Raw genomic sequence first — 7,740 nt, forward strand, 5'->3', positions numbered from 1 at the left:
GCACTCAGATTAAAATGCAGCAGAAAGCCCTAAACAGCACTATTCTAGCAATGTTTAAAAGGAAAAAGAAAAGATTAAAAGGGAGACAGAGTTAAGCCTAAGAACCTATCAGTTCAGTCTCCATAGGGAGAAAAGTGTGACACTGTTCATGAGTACAGTCCTGTCACTGCTGCCATCTCTCAGATCTTATTAGCCATTTGCAGCTATTCCCCATCTTCAATGTTCACAAAAGACTGCTTCTGTAACATCAGTTTACATAACTTCTATTATGAGTATAGCACCTGTAGTCTCTGACTTTGGAGCTTCATACCCTTTCTGGTCTCAGAATGGGTAAACATATCATTTCTAGTGTTTACCACCATCTTTAATTCTTCTGCAGTGCCTGTATGGACTCTTTCCTCAGTTCCTCTACCAATCTCTACTACAGCCTTGAAACTGGCTTGAGGTATGCCATTGCCATGAGTTGCATGTACTCGACCAGATACATTGCCAGTTTGGAAAGGGCATACATCATCTGTTGTGGATTCTGATATTTCCTCTATAGCACTCATCTTCTCCAGTTGCATTCTCTCCCTTGGAGGAGGAGGAGGGACATATGGCTCCTTTACCCAATAGAGCATCCTTAGAACAGATTTTATGAATGGCTCAAAAGGTGGTGCTGAAGGACCCCTGTTCGATGCCCTGGCTATTGGCCTGTGATGTCCCACAGGGTTCTTTTTTGTTCCCCATGCTGTTTCACATCTTTATCAAACCTCTGGGGGAGGTATTTTGGAGGTCTGGATTGCAGTGTTAACAACATGCTGATGACACCCAACTATCCTTCCTATTTGATTCCAAGGAAGCTGTTTTGATGCAGAACCAATGTCGCTTCAGTAATAGACCTGATGCGAACAAACAATTGAAATTTAATCCAGACAAGACAGAGGTGCTCCTGCTCAATAAACAGGCAGATGAGGGAATGGGGACTCTGGCTGTGCTGGGTGGGGTTACACTTTCTCCAAAATCTCAGGTTTGCAACTTAGGTATTCTGGACTCAACCCTGAGTCTGGCTATCCAGGTTTTGAAAGTGGCCAGGAGTGCATTTGACTAAAACATGCACCAGCTGCACCCATTTTTGAGACGTCAGATATGGCTATAATGACACATTCCTTGATTTAATCCTGTTTAGAATACTGTAATGAATTCTATGTGTGGCTGCCTTTGGAAACCGTTACGAAACTTCAGCAGGTTCAAAATGCTGTATTCAGTATGCTGACTGGGTCCAGTTATAGGGCATGTGTAAACCGCTTGTAAAAACAGCTTCACTGGCTACTGGTTCATTTCCGGAGACAATTCAAAGTGTTGGTCATGACCTCTAAAACCCTATACGACCTTGGTCCAGGTTATCTGAAAGACCGTATCTCTCAGTACTAAGCTGCCAAAGGTTTAAGATCTTCAGGGGAAGGCCACCATCACAGGTTGCTTGGTGAGGACCCAAGAGAGAACTCCCTTCCACATGAGGGTAGGCAACAATAGCCTTGAAAGATATCCAGGTGTTACAGTATCACCTTGCCTCCTTCCATGGTGAAATACAAGTATTGCTGTACAACACTGGCACAGAAACAGTGCTTCAAGCAGGCCAGGGGGTGGCACAATTTATTTGTGAATAATGCAGCATACCTATGATACAAGAGGCAGCTGGCCCTGGGCATCCTACTGGCAGAGAAAGTAAGGGGTTTGGGTCCACAGACCTCAGTCTAACCCCTGGACAGAAAATATGGGTGGTTTGCCCAAACCAACCTAATAGAAAAGGAAAGATTATTGGAAAAGGACTTGGGGCTACATATTGAGTGTTATTAGCTAAAGACACCTCTCCTGTCTGCTTAGATACTGACAAGTTGGAACATTGAGAGTGACTGACATACCTCCAGACCCCATTTCAAATGGCACTGAGCTGAGCACACTGCCAATTACATATGAGTGTAAACCTGTATGGACACACCTTTTTAGGAATACCAGCTGAAATAAGGGAAGAATAGAAATGGAGGGCTCTAGACTGCAGGCAATGCCCTCATAACACTCTTCTTGCAGCTTGATCATGGAAATGTCAACTAGAGAAATTAGCACAGTGGGCCCTTAGTATCCACTGGGGGTTATTTTCAGAACCCTTGGATACCAAAATCTATGGATGCTCAAGTCCCATTAGAGACAATGGTGTATTAAAATGGTGTTTCTGTATCAAATGGAATCAAGGTTTGCTTTTTAGAATGTAGGTATTTTAAATTGTTTTTCAAGGCATAGATGCTTGAATCTGTGGATAAATAATCAGTGGATATGGAAGGGCAACTGCACCAGTGCCCAGTCCTGGTGGCATTACATTCAAGAATATATCCAGAATGGAATGGTGTTTGGGGAGTCCCAAATATAGTGGGCCCTTGTTATCTGCTGAGGTTTGGTTCCAAGACCCTTGCCCCCATGGCTACCAAAATCTGTGGATGCTCAAATATCATTAATTACAATAGTATAAGAAAATGATGTCCCTTACATGAAATGGCAAAATCAGGGTTTCCACACACACACACACACACACACACACACACACATATATATAATATTTTCAAGCTGTGGATGGTTGAATCCATGGATAAAGAATCAAGAATCTATGGATACGGAGGGCTGACTATATATAATTCCTGTACAAACAAGATTCAGGAAAGGAAAAGAAGCACTAGGGACCATATTGTAAATATAAAACGTGAAAGAGATGAAAGGATGACTGACACATGGGCAGAGGAATTGTGCAAGGATGAACCCCAAATTCTGGAAAGTGAAGTGAAAGCTGTACTCAAAGCAATTGGGAAGAATAAATCACCAGGAAGAGAAGGCATGCCAATAGAACTACTACAATCAACAGAGACAGAATAGTTCTAACTAAAATCTGCCAACAAATACGGAAAACAAAACCATGATCCACAGGCTGGAAATGATCCATATACATTCTACCCAGGTTCTTATTCGAAGCTGAGGCCAACCCTGCCATTAGGCAGAGTCAGCCATTGCCTGAAAGTGCTGTGGAGCAGCACTGAATTATAAAAAAGGGGGAGGAAGACAGAGGTTTGTGTGCCATGAAGAGTATCCAGTGCTCTTGAAGTATCCCGTTGTCTTGAGGTGTGTTGGAAGATTATGTCTCTTCAACAGTCTTGATGGAAGATTCAACTGCCAGTCCAGTTAAGCTGACCTTTCTGCATGAAACAATGGAAGCACTATCTTGTCCTTTGTCTTAGGACAATCTTTTGGGTTGCCTGTGTTCCAAGCACAGCAAGGACACACTCTGACGCTATCATCTCTAGCATCATTGTTCCATGGTGTGACAAATGACCTTTATCTACAAGTGTTCATCTTTTGTCTGATAGACCTTTATTTCAGTTCCCCAGCTTGTAACCGGCGTTAGCAGCATGGACTAGCAGCATTACATCTCTGTACCACAAAATCAGATTACACAAAACAGATAGTAGCAAAATGTTTTATACAAAGGGGAAGGGAAAGTAATAGCGATCTTGCTGAAAATGAGAATCTTACTTTCTGTATCTCATTTTGTTAGAAAGCACATCAGGTCAACCAGGTTCTTACTCAAAACCAAGGCTGGCCCTACCATTAGGCAGAATAATGAGAAGGAATAATGTGTATGCAGAAATTATCCAGTTTGATACCGCTTTAATTTTTATGGGTTTTTCAGGCTATATGGCCATGTTCTATAAGTGTTTATAGAACATGGCCACATAGCCTGAAAAACCCGCAAAAAACTATGGATGCCAGCCATGAAAGCCTTCGACTTCACACCATTTTAATTGTCATGGCTCAGTTCTGTGGGATTCTGGGAGTTGTGGCTTATTATGGCACCGGAACACTCTGACAGAAGGCTAAATGTCTCACAAAAGTACAATTCCCAGAATTCCATAGCATTGAGCCATGACAGTTGAAGCCGTGTCAAGCTGTTGTATTTCCACAGTGCGGACACAACCTGTGTGTGCCTTCAAGTCATCCGTTGACCTATGGCGACCCCATGAATTTCCTATGGAGCCCTGGTGGCGCAATGGTTAAATGCCTGTACTGCAGCCACTCGCCCACAAACCACAAGGTTGTGAGTTCAGTTCCAGCCAGGGGCTCCAGGGTCAACTCAGGCTGGCATCCTTCCTTAAGTTGCTAAAATGAGTACCCAGCTTGTTGAGGGCAATTGGCTTACACTTTGTAAACCACTTAGTGAATCAGTAAGCAGTATAGAAATGTACTTGCTTTTGCTATAGGAGTAATAAGGAAGCACTTTTAGCACTGTGTCACTTTTACAGATGGAGAGGGTCCTGGGAAATGGTGCAGAAGATGACCAAGGATTAAATGGGATTGTTTCTGCCAAATCAGGACAGTATGGCAAGCTCTTGTACCTGTCCAGACTACAAACTCCAGGATATCATAGGATGCAGCCATAGCAGTTAAAATGAAATCATGGTGCTATAATTGTATAGTGAAAAAGCCTTAGGAGATGGTGGCTGGGTTTCCACTGCCAAGAATACTCTGAGAGGAATATTCTTGCCCTGAAGCTGCTCCAAATCCCTTGTTACCTACACTTTCTGGAGCAATCCCAAGTAGTTGCCCATACACTTGTCCCACTGCCACCGGGTGCCCCTGCTGCCAGTGCGAGTCACTCCCTCTGAGGTTCAAAAGCAAGGTGCTCAGTATGGATCGCATGGCTGGATGTCTCATTGTGACTTTAGAGTAGTGACTCATGGAAGAGGTCCCAGGTGGCATAATGGGATGATGTGTAAACAGCCATCATGTGTTGCTCTGGAGTACTCTGGGAAGATCTGGACAAATGGTGAGGTTTTTTGTTTTAATTGCTTTAATGCAGGGTTGACACAATCTTGCTGCAGAAATGCCCCTTTGCACATGAAGACAGTCCATAGTTGAATCTGGCCTTGCATCATGAAGACAGCGGGGAGAAACCGATGCAAATATCTGGTGTAGACATAACTGGTGAGTCAAAGTGGGTAACAGACAAGATCATAAAAGGATTGTATAAATGATAATTCAGAGAACCCCCTTCACCTCTGGTTAAACAGTTTTTTCAGGTTTTTTGAAATGCTACCAAGCCTTGAAAACTATGATTGACCACAGATAATCCACATGTGACAAAGAAATGAGTATGTGCACACACTGACACCACAAGCCAAAATGACAAATCATTTTTAACTTTCTGGAAGGATGGAAGAAGAAAAAGAAGGCTCCAGTGAAAGATGAGCAAGCAATCTGTCAGCAGAGTCCAAACAGATTGTTACAAGTTAGACCAGCGACAAATGATGTGAGGAGTATAAGAACAGGACTGAAAACCTCAGTGGACACTGGATGCTGATCTTAAGCTGGTAAATTTAGAATCATGGAATCATAGAGTTGGAAAGACCCCAAAGGCCACCCAATCCAACCCCCTTCTCGCATGCAGGGATACACCATCGAAGCACTCCTGACAGATAGCCATCCAGCCTCTATTTGTAAACTTCCAAAGTAGTAGACTCCACCACACTCCACACATTCTACTGTCCAGCAGCTCTTTACCAAGAAGTTCTTCCTAATATTAAATTTTTTTCCTAATATTTAGGTGGAATCTCTTTTCCTGTAGCTTGAATCCTTTACTCCATGTCCTGGTCTCCAGGGCAGCAGAAAACAAACTAGCTCCATCTTCAACATGGCATCCCTTCCATTATTTAAGCATGCTGTCATATCACCTCTTAACCTTCTCTTCTCCAAGATAAACATCCCCAGTTCCCTGGTCTCTCCTCATAGGGCTTCGTGGTTTCCAGACCTTTCGCCATTTTGGTTGCTCTCCTCTGAACACGCTCCAGCTTGTCAATATCCCTCTGATGCCCAGAACTGGATACAGTATCCTAGATGAGGTCTGACCAAAGGAGAATAGAGTTATTATTTCTCTCACAGTCTAGACACTATACTCCTATTGATGCAGCCTAGGATTATATTGGCTTTTTAAATTGCTGCATCACACTATTGACTCATGTTCAGCTTGCGATCTGCTGAGGCTCCTAGATCCTTTGCACATGTACTGTTGTCCAGCCAGGGGGTCACCCATCCTATACCTGTGCCTTTCTTGTTCTTTTCCCCCCCTGCCTAACATTTCTCCAAGTTAAAATGCATTTTCTTAGTCTTGGCCCAGTTTTCTAATCTGTTACGGTCATTTTGAATTTTGATCCTGTCCTCTGGGGTATTAGCTACTCCTCCTAATTTGGTTTCATCTGCAAATTTGATACACATGGCCAATGATGATGGTGGTGGTGGTAGTGATAATAATGATGATTTATATCCCGTCTCTCCAAAAGGATCTAGGCGACTTACAATAAAATACATAATACATACTTACATAACTAAAAATTACATAATTCCCTTAACCCTCAACCTAAATATAACACTCTAAAACACAGGTTAAAACCAATTATGATAAAAATAATTGAAGCATCTTTCTAATCCAGAATCATGCTCTGAAAATCTTATTTATTATTCTGGAAGTTACATTTTTATCCTACCTTCCCTCCAATAAGCTCGAGGTAGTGTTTGGGATTCTTGCCTCCCCCCCCCCCAAGTTTATTTTCACAACCAGTGTGGTGTAGTGGTTGGAGGGTTGGAGTCTCTCTCTCTGGCTTTACTTCGCGAACGAAGATTCAGGAAGGACACATCCCGCGCTTTGTACAAGTGTGTTGGTGACTAAAAAGGCCAATCTGAGATAAACAAGTCCAGATGCAGAAAGCACAGCAGAAAGTCTCCTTGAATGATGTTTCCGGGTTGTCCTTTCTGCGTTGTCATTTCTCTTCGAGACTCGTTCGGCGTGAGCTTTCGAAAAAAGCTGCAGCATTGTGGATAGTGCATCTCCATGCCTCCCAATGCAAGGCCAGGGCAAACCATTGTTGGTGATCAATTTGGCCGAATCTGAGATGTTGTTTCAGGGAGTCCTTGTATCTCTTTTTTGGGGAGCCCCTCTTACGCTGACCCGTGGCAAGTTCACCGTAGAATACTATTTTTGGGGGGCAATGGTCCTTCATCTTAGAAATGTGTTCTGCCCAGCGCAGCTGCGTCCTCAATAGCATGGCCTCAATGCTGGTGGTCCCTGCTTGCTCAAGGACAGCAACATTTGTCACATAAGGTTGGAGTAGGACTCTGGAGACCAGGGTTTGAATCCCCACTCAGCTTTGAAAGCCCACTGGGTGACCTTGGTCAAGTCACACACTCTCAGCTTCAGAGAATAACAATGGCAAACCCCCTCTGAAGAAACTTGCCAAGAAACCCCCATGATAGGTGTGCCTTAGGGTTACCATAACCTGGAAATAACATGAAGGTATACAACAACAAACAAAGCCTGAAGCTCAAAATAAACTGAAAATTGGTCCAAACTAGTAAGTGCAAACTAGACTTTGGGATACTTTTGAGTTTTTCCCCCAGGATATTTTCTGCCTCATAGCAATGACACACTGCGGGTGGTACAGGATGAAAGCCAGTCAACATCACAGTTGTGAAGAATCTAGTAGCTGGATCTTGTTGTTGTTGTTACCTGCCCTCTAGTCAACCTCAACTCATGACAACCCTGTGGGTGAGACATCTCCAAGACCCCCTATCTTCATCCTCTCTACTCAGGTCCTGCAGACTCATCCTGTGGCCTCCCTGACTGACTCCAACCATCTGGCATTCCTAATACAAGGAAAGGTAAAA

Source organism: Sceloporus occidentalis, unplaced genomic scaffold (genome assembly GCF_023333645.1).
Source record: "Sceloporus occidentalis isolate IW3139 unplaced genomic scaffold, rSceOcc1.0.p SCAF_5, whole genome shotgun sequence".
NCBI lineage: Eukaryota > Metazoa > Chordata > Lepidosauria > Squamata > Phrynosomatidae > Sceloporus > Sceloporus occidentalis.